Consider the following 22,292-nt stretch of genomic DNA (forward strand, 5'->3'; position numbering starts at 1 on the left):
AACACTAAGGTAACCTGCCTAAATGACTACAGACCCGTAGCACTCACGTCTGTAGCCATAAAGTGCTTTGAAAGGTTAGCATGGCTCACATCAACACCATTATCCCAGAAACATTAGACCCCACCCCAATTTGCATACCACCCCAACAGATCCATAGATGATGCAATCTCTATTGCACTCCACAGTGCCCTTTCACACCTCAACAAAAGGAACACCTATGTGAGAATACTATTCACTGACTACAGCTCAGCGTTCAACACCATAGTGCCCTAAAAGCTCATTGGAACTAAACCCCTCCCTCTGCCAGCCACGCTGATCTTCAACACGGGGTCCCCTCAGGGGTGAGTTCTCATCCCCATCCTGTAATCCCTGTTCACTCATGACTGCAAGGCCAGGTACAACTCCAACACCATCATTACATTTTCTGTCAGTGGTAGGCCTGATCAGACAATGATGAGACTAGGGAGGAGGTTCTGACCTTGGACCACAAGAAAAGGAGGACCGAGCACGCCCCCATTCTCATTGACGGGCTGTAGTGGAACAGGTTGAGAGCTTCAAGTTCCTTGGCATCCACATCACCAACAAACTAACATGGTCCAAGCACACCAAGACAGTGAAGAGGTCATGACAAAACCTATTCCCCTCAGAAGGCTGAAAAAAATTGGCTTGGGTCCTCAGATCCTCAAAAGGTTTTACAGCTGCTCCATCGAGAGAATCACTGCCTGGTATGGCAACTACCGCAATGGAGCATACCAGGCGATGTCAGAGGAACCAAGATTCCAATAGGCTCTGCTAAATGGCAAGCGGTTCTCCAATAGGCTCCTAAATAGGTTCTACCCCAAACCATAAGACTCCTGAACAGCTAATCAAATGGCTAACCCCCCGGGAACGCTGCTGCTACCCTCTGTTTTTATCTATGCATAGTCACTTTAATAACTCTACCTACATGTACATATTACCTCAATTACCTCGACACCGGTGCCCCTGCATATTGACATTGACACTGTTCTGGTACCCCCTGTATATAGCCCCCGCTATTGTTATTTACTCCTGGTCTTTAATTATTTGTTATTCTTATCTCTTACTTTTTTTGTAGTCATTTTCTTAAAACTGCATTGTTGGTTAGGGGCTTGTAAGTAAGCATTTCACTGTAAGGTTGTATTCAGCGCATGTGACAAATAACATTTGAATTGATTTATTCTGTACCACACACACAGACCATATTGAACATTATTTGCAAACATCCTAACTGGAACTGGAGGTCAGCTTTTGTATCCTAGCAACATATTGTTTGAACGTACAGTCCTTTACAAATTTACTCAAGTAAAAAAACTGCAAGAAGAAATGTTTCATGGATGCCAAGCAAAGCCAGGCTTCCCACAAAAAATGTACCAATAAAAAAAACAAGAAAAATACATAATTTATCTTTCATCTGTCTCTGTTTTCATAATTTTCTTTTAATTCGAAAGAGGCTCAATGTATCTCACTGGAGAAAGCATCTGAGTGTGCGAAACAGCACCCCTCTGTCTCTCTACGTGTAGGCCCTTTATCTGATGCTGTATGGTCCAAACGAGTATGACATTGTTGCCACCCGTAGCATTGAATGCAAGGGAAGCCAATGACCACTTGGCCTCCCTTGATAAGCAAAATCCTATAAAAATTTGCCAATCAGTGTTTTGCTAAACTGAGCGAGCTCAACTGTGAATGGTCCTGGAGCACCAAAAAAACTTTCAAGGGAAGCCAGCTTGGATTTTGGCATCACTCCTATGAAATCCCTTCGAGTGCATACATCATTGACTGAAGAACTTTAATTGTTGCATCTCATTGTGTTGTTCTCCTCCGGTGGCTATCTGGCTAGCTAAAATTGTCCCTTTCCTAAATTAGCCATGGATGGAGATAGGGATTTGGACTAATTCTCTGTACTGTATTAAAATAAGCAGAGGTGATTTGACGATGTTGATATGTTGAAGCTGAAATGTTGCTGGAATAGTGGAGGCAGCTCCTGTGTTTCTTTGTGACTTGCAATATTTCTCTGTGGTTCTAAATCAATTGTTGTTTAGTGGTCTGAAAATGTCGGTATCATTAACTTCTTGATGCACCCATCCCGTTAGCGGGATCATTTTCGTCAACATCCGCTGAATTGCAGAGCGCCAAATTCAAATGAAATTACTAAAAATATTTAATTTTCATGAAATCATAAGTGCAATATAGCAAAACAAAGCTTAGCTTGTTGTTAATCCACCTGGCGTGTCAATAAAGCTATTTCAATAAAGCTTTTCGGCGAAAGCATTCCAAGCGTTTATGTAAGGCCATCTCTCTCAGCAGACAAAACATTACAAACAGCTAGTAGCAAAGTAGATTGGTCACGAAAGTCAGAAAAGCAATAAAATGAATCGCATACCTTTGATCTTCGGATGTTCACGAGACTCCCAGTTACACAATAAATGTTCCTTTTGTTCCATAAAGATTATTTTTATATCCAAAATACCTCCATTTGGTTGGCGTGTTATGTTCAGAAATACACACGCTCGAGCGGTCATGACGGGGCAGACGAAAATTCCAAATAGTATCCGTAAAGTTCGTAGAAACATGTCAAACGTTTTTTATAATCAATCCTCAGGTTCTTTTTACAATATATAATTGATAATATTTCAACAGGACTGTAGCTTCTTCAATAGGAGAGAGAGAGAAAATGTCTGCTCCACTCTGTTGGCGCATGCAAAAAACTGCTGGCACCCAGCCATCCAATGACATGATGTGATCTTTCTCGCTCATTTTCCCCCCAAAAAGCCTGTAACTATGTTTAAAGACTGTTCACACCATATGGAAGCCATAGGAAAAGGAATCTGGTTGATATGCCTTTAAATTGAGGGAAGGCATGCAATGGAACAAAGAGCCGCCCCGTAGCACTCACATCCGTCATCATGAAGTGCTTTGAGAGACTAGTCAAGGACCATATCACCTCCACCCTACCTGACACCCTAGACCCACTCCAATTTGCTTACTGCCCAAATAGGTCCACAGACGATGCAATCTCAACCACACTACACACTGCCCTAACCCATCTGGACAAGAGGAATACCTATGTGAGAATGCTGTTCATCGACTACAGCTCGGCATTCAACACCATAGTACCCTCCAAGCTCGTCATCAAGCTCGAGACCCTGGGTCTCGACCCCGCCCTGTGCAACTGGGTACTGGACTTCCTGACGGGCCGCCCCCAGGTGGTGAGGGTAGGCAACAACATCTCCTCCCCGCTGATCCTCAACACTGGGGCCCCACAAGGGTGCGTTCTGAGCCCTCTCCTGTACTCCCTGTTCACCCACGACTGCGTGGCCACGCACGCCTCCAACTCAATCATCAAGTTTGCGGACGACACAACAGTGGTAGGCTTGATTACCAACAACGACGAGACGGCCTACAGGGAGGAGGTGAGGGCCCTCGGAGTGTGGTGTCAGGAAAATAACCTCACACTCAACGTCAACAAAACTAAGGAGATGATTGTGGACTTCAGGAAACAGCAGAGGGAACACCCCCTATCCACATCGATGGAACAGTAGTGGAGAGGGTAGCAAGTTTTAAGTTCCTCGGCATACACATCACAGACAAACTGAATTGGTCCACTCACACAGACAGCATCGTGAAGAAGGCGCAGCAGCGCCTCTTCAACCTCAGGAGGCTGAAGAAATTCGGCTTGTCACCAAAAGCACTCACAAACTTCTACAGATGCACAATCAAGAGCATCCTGGCGGGCTGTATCACCGCCTGGTACGGCAACTGCTCTGCCCTCAACCGTAAGGCTCTCCAGAGGGTAGTGAGGTCTGCACAACGCATCACCGGGGGCAAACTACCTGCCCTCCAGGACACCTACACCACCCGATGTTACAGGAAGGCCATAAAGATCATCAAGGACATCAACCACCCGAGCCACTGCCTGTTCACCCCGCTATCATCCAGAAGGCGAGGTCAGTACAGGTGCATCAAAGCTGGGACCGAGAGACTGAAAAACAGCTTCTATCTCAAGGCCATCAGACTGTTAAACAGCCACCACTAACATTGAGTGGCTGCTGCCAACACACTGACAATGACACTGACTCAACTCCAGCCACTTTAATAATGGGAATTGATGGGAAATGATGTAAATATATAAACAATGCTACCTTATATAATGTTACTTACCCTACATTATTCATCTTATATGCATACGTATATACTGTACTCTATATCATCGACTGCATCCTTATGTAATACATGTATCACTAGCCACTTTAACTATGCTACTTTGTTTACATACTCATCTCATATGTATATACTGTACTCGATATCAGCTACTGTATCTTGCCTATGCTGCTCTGTACCATCACTCATTCATATATCCTTATGTACATATTCTTTATCCCCTTACACTGTGTATAAGACAGTAGTTTTGGAATTGTTAGTTAGATTACTTGTTGGTTATTACTGCATTGTCAGAACTAGAAGCACAAGCATTTAGCTACACTCGCATTAACATCTGCTAACCATGTGTATGTGACAAATAAAATTAGATTTTTTTTATTTGATTTGGAACAAAGAGCTTTCAGGAAAAACCTTCACTTTCTGGTTGGATTTTCCTCAGGTTTTCGCCTGCAATATCATTTCTGTTATACTCACAGACAATATTTTGACTGTTTTGGAAAGTTTAGAGTGTTTTCTATACTAATCTATCCTAACCTAATGACAATTATATGCATATTCTAGATTCTGAGACTGAGAAATAGGCAGTTTCATTTGGGTACGTTTTTCATCCAAATATCAAAATACTGCCCCCTACACTCAAGAGGTTAAATCTTCTTTGGGCTAGTCCCCTTTTTTTCTCAATTTCCACCGGAATGACATGCCCAAAGTAAACTACCTGTTGCTCAGGCCCCGATGCCAGGATATGCATATAATTGGTACCATTGGAAAGAAAACACTTCGAAGTTTGAATTGTTTTAGAATTGTTAAAATAATGTAGGAGAATATAACACAATAGAAATGGTAGGAGAACGCCCTTTCCTGTTTCAGCATGACAATGCCCTTCTGCACAAAGCGAGGTCCATACAGAAATGGTTGGTCGAGTTCAGTGTGGAAAAACTTGGCTGGCCTGCACAGACCTCTGACCTCTAACACGTTTGAGATTAATTGGAACGCCAGGCTTAATTGCCCAACAGCAGTGCCGACCTCACTAATACTCATGACTAAATGGAAGCAAGTCCCCGCAGCAATGTTCCAAAATCTACTGGAAAGGCTTCCCAGAATAGTGGAGGCTGTTGTAGCAGCAAAGAGGGGACCAACTCCATATTAATGCTCATGATTTTGGAATGAGATGTTTGACAAGCCCATGCCCACATACTTTTGGTCATGTAAATGTAGCTAGCTAGCTACCTTAGATAGCTGGCTATGGTGACAGTGACAGTGTGTTCTGCTAATTGGCTAGCAACCCATTTTACTGTATAAATTAGCTTGATCAACAATTTATGTTTTTTTTTTCAAATTGTAAGAAGAGTTAGGTATATACTGTAGTTTAGTCCACTAAAGTCTGCTTGCTTACAACTGATCGTCTCATCATATCTTCCACACAGTTTGCACCAATCAGAGTATCTCCACATATAGGTGAAGCTTGCTCTGCCACTGCAGTACTGTTACACTGTGTACAGCATATTTGCTTGACTCAATACTTTTAGAGATATACCTTACTTCACAAGGGTGACAATCCTACATTCATGCATATAGAGTTTTTCCTTGCCACAATGAACAGGAAAAGGTTGTGTGAGGTATAAAGTAAATAACAATCTTGATATCATTAGTTAATTGATTTGTCATGCCTACGACATACCAATTACTATGAACGTTTAACCATCACATGTTATTAATGATATTGTAACCCGTGGACCTGTGATAGAGACATTGTCTAAAGCTTAGACAGTCATTTTTGTCGAAAAAAAAAATTTGATGTTCAAGAAAGGTTGTAATTTACATAAGTAATGTGCAACTAGGTTTCTTAAATATGGTTTACAACATAAAATTGCCAGAACCTTGCTGAAGAGCAAGCGCATTACCATACTGAAATTATTTTTACAGAATATATTGTTCACTTATGACTAGTGGTTGCGAACAAAGTAACACTGGTAGTTATGACTGAAGTACTGTATAGCAACCACCTCAGTACAGTTAGTTTTATTTCATTGGTTCAGGGTAGTACTGCCACCATGGTGCATCTGTGAAAATGCAATGACCTCAAGGGCAAAGGGTTCCAAGTATTGGATATGTATTACATATTATGTATTACACAGATAAAACAGGAACACAGATGCACGTGAGAGGTTAAAATTAAGGTGTTGGAGTGGAGGCTTAGTAGTTGGAGTTTCCTGTTGGATGGTTGTGGTAGGTAGGAACACAATATAAAAAGTATATAAATGATAAAGTAGGGCAAATATAGTGACTAATATGTAGGGAGACTGTCAGAACTGAGCATAACTGTACAATAGTGGACCCAACGTGGCCAAGGAGGGAATGAAGAGGATCTTAACTTGTAGGGAACAAAATATCCTCTCTGGACTACCAACCAACCACATTGAGCCCAATGTCAAATGAAAAGAGCATTGAATTTACAGAGAGTCTGAAATATTTATATTCTGGGCTTGATTGTCTGGACTTTAGTACTGAGAAGAATGAGCTGCTTCGTGAACACTTATCATTAGCACAATGGTTGAATTTATTTGGTAATAGAATAATATTGTTGCATTAAAGGGGAATTAAACAGTTGATACATACATTTTTGGACTAAATATGTACCCATTGATTCTTGAAGCATATGACTTATAAATGCCCCATGAGATGAGTTCAACTGTTGTACCTCATCAAAACTCAAAATATAAGCCTGTTCACTCCAATGTTTGTAAACAAACACTATACAGTATCAAAACACGGTTAAAACTATAATTTTGATATCATAGATGGTCAGTCCTTGCATCCATAGCTCTGTCTATGAATTTGAGTGGTTACATTTCTCCAATCCCATCCCTCATCTTTTAAAGAGTTTTGAGTGCATTTGAATCAAGTCCAAAACCTATTTTGTGGATCTTATATTTCTTTGTCAATAGGAATGCAATGAGTTAGCGTCAATAGTGAGTGCAGCACAAATAAATACATATCAACTGAAAAATCACAGGTCCCAGTCATCTCTCCAATTTCCTATTTACACAGTCTCAGCTGCCCTGAGATAACATATATCAAATACTCAGGTGACACTGTTACTATTGATACGTGGAATTCTAGGGTGGAGACAGGGGTAGATATAGGGAGTGAAAGGGAGAGAGAGGGGGTATCTCTGAGTAGAGTGTTGTCAAATGTGAGTGTGTCTGCCACTGCTTGCCCACCTGCCTGCCTGTCAGTCACATGTTTGGGCTGTTAAGATTTAAGCAAGCTTTGATCTCTTAATGTTTATCCTTACTACTGTCTAGACCCCTTCAACTAGTATCCTCTTTTAACCCAATATGAGGAATCTGCTTGTATAGGACCACATAAATTGCTATATCTTTTTGCTGATTGTCCAAGATCATTTCATGAAGGCATATCAATATTCACTCTAAACTCTAGTGCTATTTTGAAATCAGTAAGAACGGCTGAGCAAATGATTGATGGTCAAAGAGCAATAATATTTCTACCCTTGCCAATCACCAAACCTGCTCACATAGTTGCTGATTTCACCATCCTCCATCAGTTAAGAAAATATACCACTTGCAATAGAAAAATGCGCCAAAGCGAAAAAAAAAAAAAAAAAACTAAGCATCTGTGTCCTGAAACTGTTTTCCAATCAAAGCTATTCATTCACTGTATGTACTGACCGAGTGGCTTTTTAAATGTTGTTTCTATAAATGTACCTTTTAATATAGGAGACCTCCTTTGCTGATGTAGATGGACATTACAAGGACGGGCTCCTACAAGTGCTCATCGAGAATGGAGTTAGTGACCAGGGCCCAAAAACTCTCAGAGTAGGAGGGCTGATCTTGTAGGAGTAGGAGGGCTGATCTTGGATCAAATCCCCTCTATCCTTATAATATTGCTCATTATGATCTTGAAAAATCTTGGTCTGAATTGTTCTCTTGGGTCAAAGTCAATTGTTATTTTGGGACCTAGGCTAATTGTATCCGCTGGTATAGATTAACTTCATGGCAATGAGTTCTACATGTGCTCAGTGAAGTTACTCTCCCTCTAGTGGCCACCCCCACTCTTCAGCCTGGTACTGGAAATCCTAAGGGGACAGGCAGACATACTAACAGACTGGGCAACAGAATCAAAAGCAAAGGTCGTAGCTAATGGTATACCGTAATTTCCGGACTATAAGCCGCTACTTTATTCCCACACTTTGAACCTCGCGGTTTATACAATGACGTGGCTAATTTATGGATTTTTCCCGCTTTCACAAGATTCATGCCGCCAAAAAACTGAGCACCATCACATAATGTGACGTAAATCGAGCGAGCTCAAACTTCCCATCATTCTGATTATGGTAGTAATTTTGTCACCCTCATCATGGCAAAGACACGGAGAAATGCATATGATGCAGCTTTCAAGTTGATGGCGATTGATCTGGCTGTTGGAAAAGGAAATAGAGCTGCTGCATGGGAGATTGGCCTTAATGAGTCGATGTTAAGACGTGGAAACAGCAGCGTGAGGAACTGACTCAGTGCAAAAATACAACAAAAGCTTTCAGAGGGAAGAAAAGCAGATGGCCCAAAGTATTTGCAGCCACTCGGCATCAGTGTAAATCGTGCATTTACGGTGGTGCTCCTTGTTCAGTGGGAGGCTTGGATGACAAGTGGGGAGAAATCCTTCACTAAAACGGGCCGCAGGCGAAGAGCATCTTATGGTCAAGTCTGCCAGTGGGTCCTGACAGCGTGGAGTATTGTCAAAAAATCCACTATCATCAACGGGTTTCGAAAGGCCGGACTGCTGCGTGTTGAAGGGGCAGCATGAGCTCAGCGGGGTATTTGCCTCCGGATGAAAGTGATGAGAGCGACAATGAAAACGATCCAACATCGGATGAAGCAATTCTGAGGCTATTCAACTCCGACACCGAAGGAGATGACTTCAGTGGTTTCAGTGCACAGAAGGAGGAAGATAGTGACCAATGACTTTCTTGGTAGGCTACTGTTTTAATTTTTGTTACAAGCCGTGTTTCGTTAAAGCCTATTTATTTTTGTTACAAGCCGTGTTTCGTTAAAGCCTATTTATTTTTGTTACGTTAAAGCCTATTTATTTTTGTTAAAGCCGTGTTTATTTATTCATTTTTGTTACAAGCCGTGTTTCGTTAAAGCCTATTTATTTTTGTTACAAGCCGTGTTTCGTTACAGCCTATTTATTTTTGTTACAAGCCGTGTTTCGTTAAAGCCTATTTTTTTTTGTTACAAGCCGTGTTTCGTTAAAGCCTATTTATTTTTGTTACAACGCCGTGTTTCGTTTAAAGACTGTGTAAAGTTCATTTGTTTCAATGTACCGGTAGGCACCTGCGGCTTATAGACATGTGCGGCTTATTTATGTACAAAATACATATTTTTTTATATTTCAGTGGGTGCGGTTTATATTCAGGTGCGCTTAATAGTCCAGCAATTACGGTAATTACCTTGACATGCTTTTCAGATAGTGGCTAGACAGATGCCACCGAGTCTTCATTCTGAATGGAAAAGTACTAGATACTAATCAAGCTGATTTATACAGTAAAACGGGTTGCTAGCAGATTAGTAGAACACACTTTTGCCTTTCACTATCTAAGATACTTTTGCTACAATATGTAGCTAGCTATCTATGGGGCGGAGTTGAGGGAGATAAGCAGGGAATCAGCATTGAACACTTATTTGTGACGGAGATCGGTGCCGCCAGTCAGTCAGATTCGGTATGCAGTCAGATTCGACATCGACACCGGCACAGTTTGTGTTGTAATTATTTAATACTTTTAAAATTCTGTTTTATTCACATGTTTTCAAGTCCTGGTGGCAAATCATCAAATCAAATAAAAGTTTATTTGTCACGTGCGCCTAATACAACAGGTGTAGACCTTACAGTGAAATGCTTACTTACAGGCTCTAAACAATAGTGCAAAAAAGGTATTAGGTGAACAATAGGTAGGTAATGAAATAAAACAACAGTAAAAAGACAGGCTATATACAGTAGCAAGGCTACATACAGACACCGGATAGTCAGTCTGAGTTAGGTAGTATGTACATGTAGATATGATTAAAGTGACTATGCATATATGATGAACAGAGAGTAGCAGTAGCGTAAAAGAGGGGTTGGCGGGTGGTGGGTGGGAGACAATGCAGATAGACAATGTGCGGGAGCACTGGTTGGTCGGCCCAATTGAGGTAGTATGTACATGACTGTATATTTAAAATGACTATGCATATACAGTGGGGCTGGGTCTTTCAGCATGACAATGATCCCAAACACACCGCCCGGGCAACGAAGGAGTGGCTTCGTAAGAAGCATTTCAAGGTCCTGGAGTGGCCTAGCCAGTTTCCAGATCTCAACCCCATAGAAAATCTTTGGATGTAGTTGAAAGTCCGTGTTGCCCAGCAACAGCCCCAAAACATCAGTGCTCTGGAGGAGATCTGCATGGAGGAATGGGCCAAAATACCAGCAACAGTGTGTGAAAACCTTGTGATGACTTACATAAAATGTTTGACCTCTGTCATTGCCAACAAAGGGTATATAACAAAGTATTGAGATAAACTTTTGTTATTGACCAAATACTTATTTTCCACCATAATTTGCAAATAAATTCATTAAAAATCCTACAATGTGATTTTCTGGATTTCTTTTTCATTTTGTCTGTCATAGTTGAAGTGTCCCTATGATGAAAATTACAGGCCTCTCTCATCTTATTAAGTGGGAGAACTTGCACAATTGGTGGCTGACTAAATACTTTTTTGACTCACTGTATGATAAACAGAGAGTAGCAGCAGCGTAAAAAGAGGGTTTTGGGGGGTGGCACACAATGCAAATAGTCCGGGTAGCCATTTGATTACCTGTTCAGGAGTCTTATGGCTTGGGGGTAAAAACTGTTGAGAAGCTTTTTGCCCTAGACTTGGCACTCCGATACTGCTAGCCATGCGGTTGTAGAGAGAACAGTCTATGACTGGGGTGGCTGGGGTCTTTGACAATTTTTAGGGCCTTCCTCTGACACTGCCTGGTGTAGAGGTCCTGGATGGCATTCTTGCATAGATTATAATGGATACATGTGAATTTTTTGAAGGTTGTACTGATTATGATGAAATAATGCTAAGCTAATTGGCAGCTATGTGTGGAGCCATGTTGGTCTTACATCATACAATGCATTCTGGGTGTCATGTAATCATCTGTCAGACCAAAGATGTTATAACAAAACGACATGAATAGAAGGTTCACTTGTCTTTCGAGTAAACTTCCAGAAGTGAATAATGGGAAGTGAATGATGGTAGATGACACACCCCCTTCAACATGCATACTACAAAACAGACCGAACTCATCATGTCACCTCTTCTTATCTTTGGTTGAAGTGGAAAAACATACATGATGGCATGCACAACTCTACCCACCATCGGATTACTTGAAACAACGGGCAGGGTGGAGGCCAATTACACATTTGCAGAACAAGTCCAATAGCCAAATGACCTTTCTGCATGCTCACAACAAAGCCCCAGCGCTTCCACATCACAGGAAGTTGCTGCTCTTTACGAGTACACAAGAGTGTTTTTTGGGGTGAGCCCTAGCTCCTTGCACATTTTCTAAGTGCCAGCGGCCCACACTGTGGTCCTTCTGGGACTTTTGTGCATGCGCAGGTTACAGCGGTGGTTTGCCCGGCTACAGCTAGACCCTGTGCGCCATCGCCATCGTCTGTTGGCTGTTCCCCACTCTCTTAGAGCAGATCTGGATCATTGGAATGGGCAGTAACCTCGCATATCCTAGTCTTCAGATACGCATCCTTGATGGGATGGGGCGGGACATGTCAAACTCTGGCAGTGGGGTGTGAGTGGTTTGCAATGGCACTGGAAATGGTTCTGTTGGTGCTACGGGTCCCATGCTTTGAGGACACCATGCTTTGGTTTGGTCAGACAACCGGACCAGAGAGGCTTACGTGAACCGCCAAGAGAGAGTGAGATCCCCTGCTCTTCACACCCTGGTGGAGGAACTGTGGCTCTGGAATTACAAGCATCTTCTCTCATTGTCGGCTCCCCACATTCCGGGCCACCTCAATGTGGGAGCAGAACTCATGTCCCGACGAGGCCCTCAAGATGACGAGTGGCGTCTACAATCCAATATTGTCCTCATGCTATGGGAACTATTCAGTAGAGCTGAGATGGATCTTTTTACAACAGGAGAGAAAGAACATTGCCTCCTCCGGTTCTCTCTTCTGGCCCAGGATGAACTGCCGCTGGGATTGGATACATTCGCATACCACCCGTGGCAGAGAGTTCTCTATGCTTTTCCCCCAATGTCCTGCATTCTCCCATAGGTGCACGGGTGAGATTGGAGGGGCTGTCGGTCATCCTGATAGCTCCCGATCGCCCATGGTTCAGATGATGTAGATGCTGATCTCGAGCCCTTGGCCAATTCCACATTTTGTTGGCTACTGTGATCAACGCGATACATGGCGCATGGGTCAGCTCCATGACTAGGACTTATGCTAGTAAGTGGGACGCGTTCGCGGGCTGGTGCGACGGTGAGTCCACCCCGAAGGAGTGTTCTCCCTTTCCTACAACATCTGTCGCTTCCTCGTTCTCTCTCGCTCTCTCTCTCTCTAGTCATAGAGGGGTTGAGACCAATGGTAAATATGGTTCTATGCACATGCACGCCAAACACTACTATGGAGGGAACGGCATTGTGGGAGGTCATGTAATACTCTGAATAGGTCACACACACAAACTGACCTCACTCACACATTCTCACTGTTTGTGTGTGTGTGTTTGTGTGTACAGGTTCCATTGGGGGCAGGTGTTGGTCTAGCCTGTGTCATGATGTTGGCCTGGGGGTAGGTTTATGACAGTCATAAATACCTCTTCCCCCCTTTTTCCTCACTCTACCCTACTAATGTTACATTTACAAACCCCTTGGTTAACATAGAGGTTCTGGGAACATCAGAAGGTGGGGGGAAATTAACTATATGCTGGTAATCCGACCAATTGAACATATGCGGTGGTACTTAATGAATTTGATGTCAGTTCGGTTGTCATCTAAATGATAAGATGACAAACTCTACAGTGGAAAGTCTTCACATGGAATTGTTGTTCAATTTAAATGTTTGAATATGAAATGATTCGTGATGGGATGAAATGTGATTTTTGCTTCTAAAATGTGAGATTTGAGTTTTTATAAGGTTAGGGCTCTGCTCAATCAGTGGCCTGCCCCTGTGAAGGGACAGGCTATAAAACTTTTCAAACACGCCCTCCTCTCCCTTCCTATATAAAGCCTTGACGACAATATCACCTCCTGTTTCGAGGATGTGAGGACGACGGTCCGATGTCAGAATGATTCGGATAATAACTACAGAACAAAGCCAACATCAGCGTGAGCTTTGGTTGTGAATGGTATAAACTTTGAACTCTTATTCACTACAGAAGTGACACCTCCTAGCCGTTGAGTTAGCAACAGCAGCTTCAAACGCAGGTTAGGAAGGAACAGACAGAGTATCCCGTCTACCACACAACGACATTACTACAATTTACCAGCAGAGACATTCTTCAAAGGACTCGGTTGGGCAACACGGCCTTTCATCTACCACCATCCTACCGAAGCGCAGCTCAGAGTGAATATTTATTGTATTTTCCTTTTCCAAATGGGCGGTAATTTAGAATGCATAAGATACCGTATTTACGATAGCACAGCTTCTCCCTGTGTCCCTCAGTCTTCCCGCTCTTTACTCAAACCCAGCCCCTTTTCTTTTGTGTAACCAGCTGTCATATCTGTTCCGCCTGCTAGGGACGTTTTCCTTTATGACATAATTTGTAATCAAGTTATGATTAATTATGTGTATGTGTAATTCTGTGTCATTAGTTAGGTATTTAGTAAATAAATAATTCAACCCGATTTTGTATTGCTGATTCAACTTGTTAGCCAGGGTTTGTGCAGATAACCAAGAATTTACAACTTTCAGATGAGACTGAATTAAGGTGAGGATTAATATTGACTGCTATTGATGTAAATATTACTAGGTCTTTAAGAGTTTATTCGGAAGATAACAGCTCTATAAATATTATTTTGTGGTGCCCCGACTCTTTAGTTAATTACATTTACATGATTAGCTCAATCAGGTAATATTACTTACAGAGAAATTATTTTATAGAATAGCATGTCATATCACTTAACCTCTCTGCGCATGGACCCGGTAGCGGGCTGAAATTCCACAACATACGGTAATCGGTACATAAATAGTCATATTAAACATTTATGAAAATACAAGTGTCTCACATGTATCAAAAGCCTAGAATCTTGCTAATCCAACTACGTTGTCAGATTTAAAAAGGATTTACTGTGAAATAATACGATGCGATTATCTGAAGATAGTTTTTTTTAAATGGGGCTCTATTTCAACCAGCACAGGCTAACAAAATCACAAACTGCATTAAAATAAATATTTTACCTTTGACGATCTTCGTCTGTTTGCAATCCCAATGCTCATTGTTACACAATGAATGATCTTTTGTTTGATAAAATCCATTTTTATAGCCTAACACAAAACATTTTCTGAACCGCTTGTGTCGTGAATTCCGTCTCATTCCATTTTCGACGATCGAGAGTAAATACCCACACAAAACGTGACTTTTCCAGTCATGTTTGATTTCATTGCAATCAACTGGTTTGTTTGTAACACAACCAAACCTGATGGGCTATTTCACGGGACGTATTGACTGAAAGAAACCGATTTGAAGACAACAAGTAATGACATCACCACTGTTTCGTTGATTGACTGTATTTTAACCCAATGATCGTCTTGAAATCTAGCTGGGTAGATTTCCAATGAGCTAAGGTAAATGGCAATATGCAATGGTCATGTGTTGGAAGAACAACCCATTAAGTTTTATACCGGAAGGAGCTACGCATATTACGCACTGCATTGTTTGGTAAACACGCAGATTCAGCTGTTTATATATCAATCAGTATGGCAACTAAGTCAGGGAAAGCTAAATTGAAGTCTAGATATACAGGTGTACACACAATCTTAGAAGAAATTGATCGGAAAAGTGAATGTGTTGTAGGACGATTCATTTAGCGATTCCCAAATGGAGGAATATTTTTTGAAATTATTCTCATGCTAATCCCAGGTCCCCCCTGCTTTTGTGTGGGCTTATACTTTCTGTCAGTGGTGTATTATTGTTTTGCTCTTACGTGTTTGCTGTCCGTTATTTTCCCTGGTTGGGGGACTTATCGGTTTATTGGTCATTTTGCCTGGTTGTTGGCTGGACCCAGCTGAATAAAACGTATTCATTGGAAGCACTGTTCTCTGCGCCTGACTCCACACCCACCACTCCTAGCAATCCGTGACAAAAGTCTCCTCCTCTTGTCCAATCAGGGCCAGATCTTTGTGTCTTTCAACATGGCGGCTCTGTGGAAGCTGCCGTGTATCTTCATCTGTAACAACAACAAGTTCGGCATGGGGACGTCTGTAGAGAGGTCCTCTGCTAGCACTGAGGACTTCAAGAAAATAGACTATATTCCTGGCCTCAAGGTATGACACATATACACACGCAGTAAGTAATACAATAATATAATATGCAGTTGAAGTCGGAAGTTTACATACACTTAGGTTGGAGTCATTAAAACCTGTTTTCAGCCACAAATGTCTTGTTAGCAAACTATAGTCGTTTAGGACAACTACTTTGTGCATGACAGAAGTAATTTTTCCAACAATTGTTTACAGACAGATTATTTCACTTATAATTCACTTTATCACAGTTCAAGTGGGTCAGAAGTTTACATACATTAAGTTGACTGTGCCTTTAAACAGCTTGGAAAATTCCAGAAAATGTCATGGCTTTAGATGCTTCTGATAGGCTAAATTACATCATTTGAGTCAATTGGAGGTGGACCTGTTGATGTATTTCAAGGTCTGCCTTCAAACTCAGTGCCTCTTTTCTTGACATCATGGGAAAATCAAAAGAAATCATCCAAGCCCTCCACAATTCTGTGGAAAAAAATGTGTAGTCCTCCACAATTCTGGTTAATCATTGGGAGCAATTTCCAAACGCTTGAAGGACCACATTCATCTGTACAAACAATAGTACGCAAGTATAAACACCATGGGACCACGCAGTCGTCATACCGCTCAGGAAGGAGACGCGTTCTGTCTCTTAGAGATTAATGTACTTTTACAAATCAGTAACAGAACAACAGCAAAGGACCTTGTGAAGATGCTGGAGGAAACAGGTACAAAATAATCTATATCCACAGTAGAACAAGTCCTATATTGACGTAACCTGAAATGCCGCTCAGCAATGAAGAAGACACTGCTCCAAAACCACCATAAAAATGCCAGACTACAGCTTGCAACTGCACATGGGGACAGAGATCATACTTTTGAGAGAAATGTCCTCTGGTCTGATGAAACAAAAATAGAACTGTTTGGCCATAATGACCATCGTTATGTTTGGAAGAAAAAGGGGGATGCTTGCAAGCCGAAGAACACCATCCCAACCGTGAAGCACGGGGGTGGCAGCATCGTGTTGTGGGGGAGCTTTGCTGCAGGAGGGACTGGTGCACTTCACAAAATAGATGACATCATGAGGACAGAAAATTATGTGGATATATTGAAGCAACATCTCAAGATAGCATTAATGCTTGGTCACAAATGGGTCTTCCAAATGGACATTGACCCCAAGCGTACTTCCAAAGTTATCGCTTAAGGACAGCAAAGTCAAGGTATTGGAGTGTCCATCTCAAAGCCCTGACCTCAATCCCATAGAAAATGTGTGGGCAGAACTGAAAAAGCGTGTGCGAGCAAGGAGGCCTACAAACCTGACTCAGTTACACCAGCTCTGTCAGGAGGAATGGGCAAAAATTCACCCAACTTATTGTGGGAAGCTTGTGGAAGGCTACCCAACATGTTTGACCCAAGTTAAACAATTTAAAGGCAATGCTACCAAATACTAATTGAGTGTATGTAAACTTCTGACACACTTGGAATGTGATTTACGAAAAAAAAGCTGAAATAAATCATTCGCTCTACTACTATTCTGACATTTCACATTCTTAAAATGAGGTGGTGATCCTAACTGACTATGATTAAATGTAAGGGATTGTGAAAAACTGAGTTTAAATGTATTTTGCTAAGGTGTATGTAAACTTCCGAATTCAACTGTGGCTAGCTAGCTAAACAATGAACCAGCTTAATCCCAACTCATACTACTACCAATACAACCATTGTCATAGCTGTATTATGAATCTGCATGTAGCTAAGGCTAACCAACTAAATTCAATGTTAGCTAGCTAACATTAGACTATAACTAGCAATGCAAATAGTTTCTGATTTGAATAAAATTAATACACAGATCAAAAACACATAACGTTAGCTTGTGAGACAGCAAGCTAATGTTTGCTAGCTAGCTAACAGTATTCTTTAACTTGCAATGAAAACATCTTCTAAAATCTGAAAATGTAACTGGACTCTGGAACCATTTAACTATGTTTTGTTTGTAGCTACATCTTGTTTGGCCAGCGTTGTGTCAAGTCACACTGATCATGATGTGCGCAGAAAGGAGCCCATCATACCTTTTGCCAGCTGATCTGTTGATAGCGCCTACTAAATTCAGTCTATCAATGTTGTTGAGAAAATAAGAAAATCTTTTGTAGTTCTCGATGGCTAACGTTATATCTTTCAAAAAATGCTGCATTAGAAAGGACTATCAACACATTCTGAGCAGCTCATGCCATAGAAAGAAACATCTTACATGGCAGACCAGTCCAAACTCAACTTCATGCATGTCCAGCTCATCGATTATCACAGCCAATCATGGCTAGTAGAAAGGTTCTTGTCTTTTTTCATGGCAAAACCAACTAGGCTCGTAATTTAACAATTGTATTCATATTTACAGATGGAATACACATTTGTTATTAAGGCACGTGTACCAGAAGGCATTTCTGCCAACGCAATTTGCGAGCAAGATATGGGATATACGAAGGTATGGGAAATGCTGTACCAGTCAAAAGTTTGGACATGTAGTAACCAAAAAAAGTGTTAATGAAATAAAAAATATATTGACGACAGCTTTTCACCCTTGAATAAGTACTGTAGGTGTGTCCAAACTTTTGTCTGGTACTGTACATTTTAAAATAAATTACAAATATAGTCTAGTATTTACTGTCGTATCATGATGGAAGGGTCCCCAACCCTATACCTTAGACACCCACCTGAGCGACCCATACACTAAGGAAAAGTCCTTATCTGTTCTATAGGGCTTACTACAAGTAGCCTATATGCAGCCAAGAACGAAAGATAAAACACAGTCAGAGATCCACTAAAGCAGCACTGCCCCTCAAGAGTCTGAGCCTACCTGGCAGGGTTGGTCCAACCAAGCCAAAGCCCCCGGGTGGGTGAGCATAATATCAATGGAATTTCTCAAAGCTGCTATTGAGAAACTTGACGACCTTGCACCTAGCCGGTGGGAATTCCAGTGGAGACAGGTAGTGGCAGTGCTGGCAACACTAGCTGCAGTAACCATGGGAGGGGGAAATAATCAAAAGGCATAAAATAATCAAAAGGTCTGACTGCTCAGAGATGCTTGAGAAAATGGTCACAGTGGGGGACCAGCATGTGTGTGTTTTAAGGGAGAGGCGTGTATCTGAGAACCATCAGCTTCGACTTAACATTGGTTAAGCGAATCTCGCCATTCTTGCCCAATTTTGCATGCCTTCATAGACAGCTACAACTGTATACGCATTCGCACATCATCTTTTCTTGAGTTGGGCTCTGGGATGGAACAACATCTCAGCTTGTGGTTGTTTGTGGGGAAGGGTGAGGAGAGTGTGTGTATGTGTTCCACATCTGTTGCTAAGGAGTAATGATAGGAACAGTATAGGACAAATCCCAATAATTGTTTCCCAAAATAATAATTGTAATTTTTGGAATGCCAGTCCTGGCTATAGGTAACAATCCTTTGTATGAAGTGCCTACAGTATTACGCATATTATTAGTTAATTGTGGAAATAAATTGACATTTAAAAAAATATATATATATATTTTAATAACAGTATACAATCGAGGTGAGGGCATTGGATGTGCTTTTTGCTGTTAATCTGCCTATGTTCTGTAGGTGGCACTGTGTGCTCTTTTAAAAGGATGGGTCCCAATCTCTCAAAGGCCCAATGATCCAATTGGAGGTTTACACAGTAGCAGTGCAAATATCATGGTACAGCTAAATGGACACTCAATCATCATGTTACTTTTTAATGTTAAGTTGACAAACATTTATTGTGATAAATAGAATTAAAATGTGCATCTCATTAGGGTAAATGGTGAAATAATACAGCCAGTTATAATTGTAATGGCTTGGCAGATAATAAGAAAAGACAATCAGTATTTAACTGACTTAAAGATGAGTAATATAATATACATTGTTTCCAGGGGGGGTATATTAAATCTAGTGGATATATGGAGGATTAAATATCCTGACCTACTGAGATATACAAGGCAGAGGCTCTTATTGTATGGGATACTTTTAAATGAATGCCTTTAGAGGTCTAGCAATTCAATACTCATCTTTAAAACAAAAGCAATTTAGGTCAAAAGAGATTAATTTAACAAACAAAACAGAGGGACTATAAGTATAGATAGCAATAACAACTGTACAATGGATGCACAGAATAAGTTAGTGGAAAACCCAAAAGAACTGGAGGAATATGGGGAAAAATGCCATCAATTGACTCTTTTCTTCAACATATACACTACCTTTCAAAAGTTTGGGGTCACTTAGAAATGTCTTAATTTTTGAAAGAAAAGCAAATGTTTTGTCCATTAAAATAACACCACAATGATCAGAAATACAGTGTAAATGTTGTAAATGACTATTGTAGCTGGAAACAGCAGATTTTTTAAACGGAATGTCTACATAGTCGTACAGAGGCCCATTATCAGCAACCATCACTCCTGTGTTTCGATGGCACGTTGTGTTAGCTAATCCAAGTTTAGCATTTAAAAAGGCTAATTGATCATTAGAAAACCCTTTTGCAATTATGTTAGCACAGCTGAAAACTGTTGTCCAGATTAAAGAAGCAATAAAACTGTCCTTCTTTAGACTAGTTGAGTGTCTGGAGCGTCGGCATTTGTGGGTTCGATTACAGCCTCAAAATGGCCAGTAACAAATAACTTTTTTCTGAACCTTGTCAGTCTATTCTTGTTCTGAGAAATGAAGGCTATTCCTTGCAAGAAATTGCCAAGAAACTGAAGATCTCGTGCCATGCTGTGTACTACTCCCTTCACATAACAGCACAAACTGGCGCTAACCAGAAGAGAAAGAGGAGTGGGAGGCCCCGTTGCACAACTGCAAAAGAGGACAAGTACATTGGAGTGTGTAGATTGAGAAACAGATGCCTCACAAGTCCTCAACTGGCAGCTTCATTAAACAGTCCTGGCAAAACACCTATCAACAGTGAAGAGGCGACTCCGGGATGCTGGTCTTCTACGCAGAGTTCCAAAGAAAAAGCCATATCTCAGAATGGCCAATAAAAAGAAAAGATTAAGATGGGCAAAAGAACACAGACACTGGACAGAGGATCTCTGCCTAGAAGGCCAGCATCCTGCAGACTCTGTCTCAACCTTTAAGTCTATTTTGAAGACTTTTCTTCATTCGGTCCTATGATGGAGTTTAGTCTGGCCCGGGGGTGAGAAGATGAACGAAAAAGCACTGAAGCGACGAACCGCCTTTGTTGTCTCTGGCCAGTTCCGCTCTCTGCACTGGGATTCTCTGCCTCTAACCCTGTTTCGGGGGCTGAGTCAATGGCTTACTGGTGCTCTTCCAAGCTGTCCCTAGGAGGGGTGCGTCACTCGAGTGGGTTGAGTCACTGACGTGATCGTCCTGTCCGGATTGGCGCCCCCCTCGGGTTTGTGCCGTGGGGGAGATCTTCGTGGGCTATACTCGGCCATGTCTCAGGGTAGTAAGTTGGTGGTTGAAAATATCCCTCTAGTGGTGTGGGGGCTGTGCTTTGGCAAATTGGGCGGTGTTATATCCTGCCTGTTTGGCAGTGTCTTCCGACCCCTGCTGTCTCCGCATCCAGTATTTATGCTGCATTAGTTTATGCCGGGGGTTAGGGCGGTCTATATCTGGAGTATTTCTCCTGTCTTATCCGGTGTCCTGTGTGAATTTAAGTATGCTCCCTCTAATTCTCTCTCTTCTCTCTTTTTCTCTCTGATGACCTAAGCCCTAGGACCATGCCTCAGGACTACTTGGCCTGATGACTCCTTGCTGTCTCCAGTCCACCTGGTCGTGCTGCTACTCCAGTTTCAACTGTTCCGCCTGTGGCTATGGAACCCTGACCTGTTCACCGGACGTGCTACCTGTCCCAGACCTGCTGTTTTCAACTCTCTAGAGACAGCAGGAGCGGTAGAGATACTCTTAATGAACAGCTATGAAAAGCCAACTGACATTTACTCCTGAGGTGCTGACTTGCTGCACCCTCAACAACTACTGTGATTATTATTATTATTATTTGACCATGCTGGTCATTTATGAACATTTGAACATCTTGGCCATGTTCTGTTATAATCTACACCTGGCACATCCAGATGAGGACTGGTCACCCCTCATAGCCAGGTTCCTCTCTAGGCTTCTTCCTAGGTTTTGGCCTTTCTAGGGAGTTTTTCCTAGCCACCGTGCTTCTACACCTGCATTGCTTGCTGTTTGGGGTTTTAGGCCGGGTTTCTGTACAGCACTTTGAGATATCAGCTGATGTGAGAAGGGCTATATAAATACATTTGATTTGAGTTATCCAGAAAACATGACCCATGTATTCATGACCCATGTACAGTGGTTCAAAGAGCAACTTTTGCATAGATAATTATGCAACCACTTTTGTTATCCAGCAATGTTGATTCAATGATGCACATGTTTATATTCAAAACAAAGAAGTTGTAATTAATCAAAGTCTTATTGTCTCATTTAATGTATTGACTGTACATTTTATATAACAACATGTTTCCTAAGTTGTAGATGACTATGTTGGTTACTATGCTGTACCACAGCGCCGATGTCAAGTCTTCCGCAAAAGTTGGTCTCTCTCCTTGTTCGGGCAGTGTTCGGCGGTTG

Source organism: Oncorhynchus tshawytscha, linkage group LG02, assembly GCF_018296145.1.
Source record: "Oncorhynchus tshawytscha isolate Ot180627B linkage group LG02, Otsh_v2.0, whole genome shotgun sequence".
Taxonomy (NCBI): domain Eukaryota; kingdom Metazoa; phylum Chordata; class Actinopteri; order Salmoniformes; family Salmonidae; genus Oncorhynchus; species Oncorhynchus tshawytscha.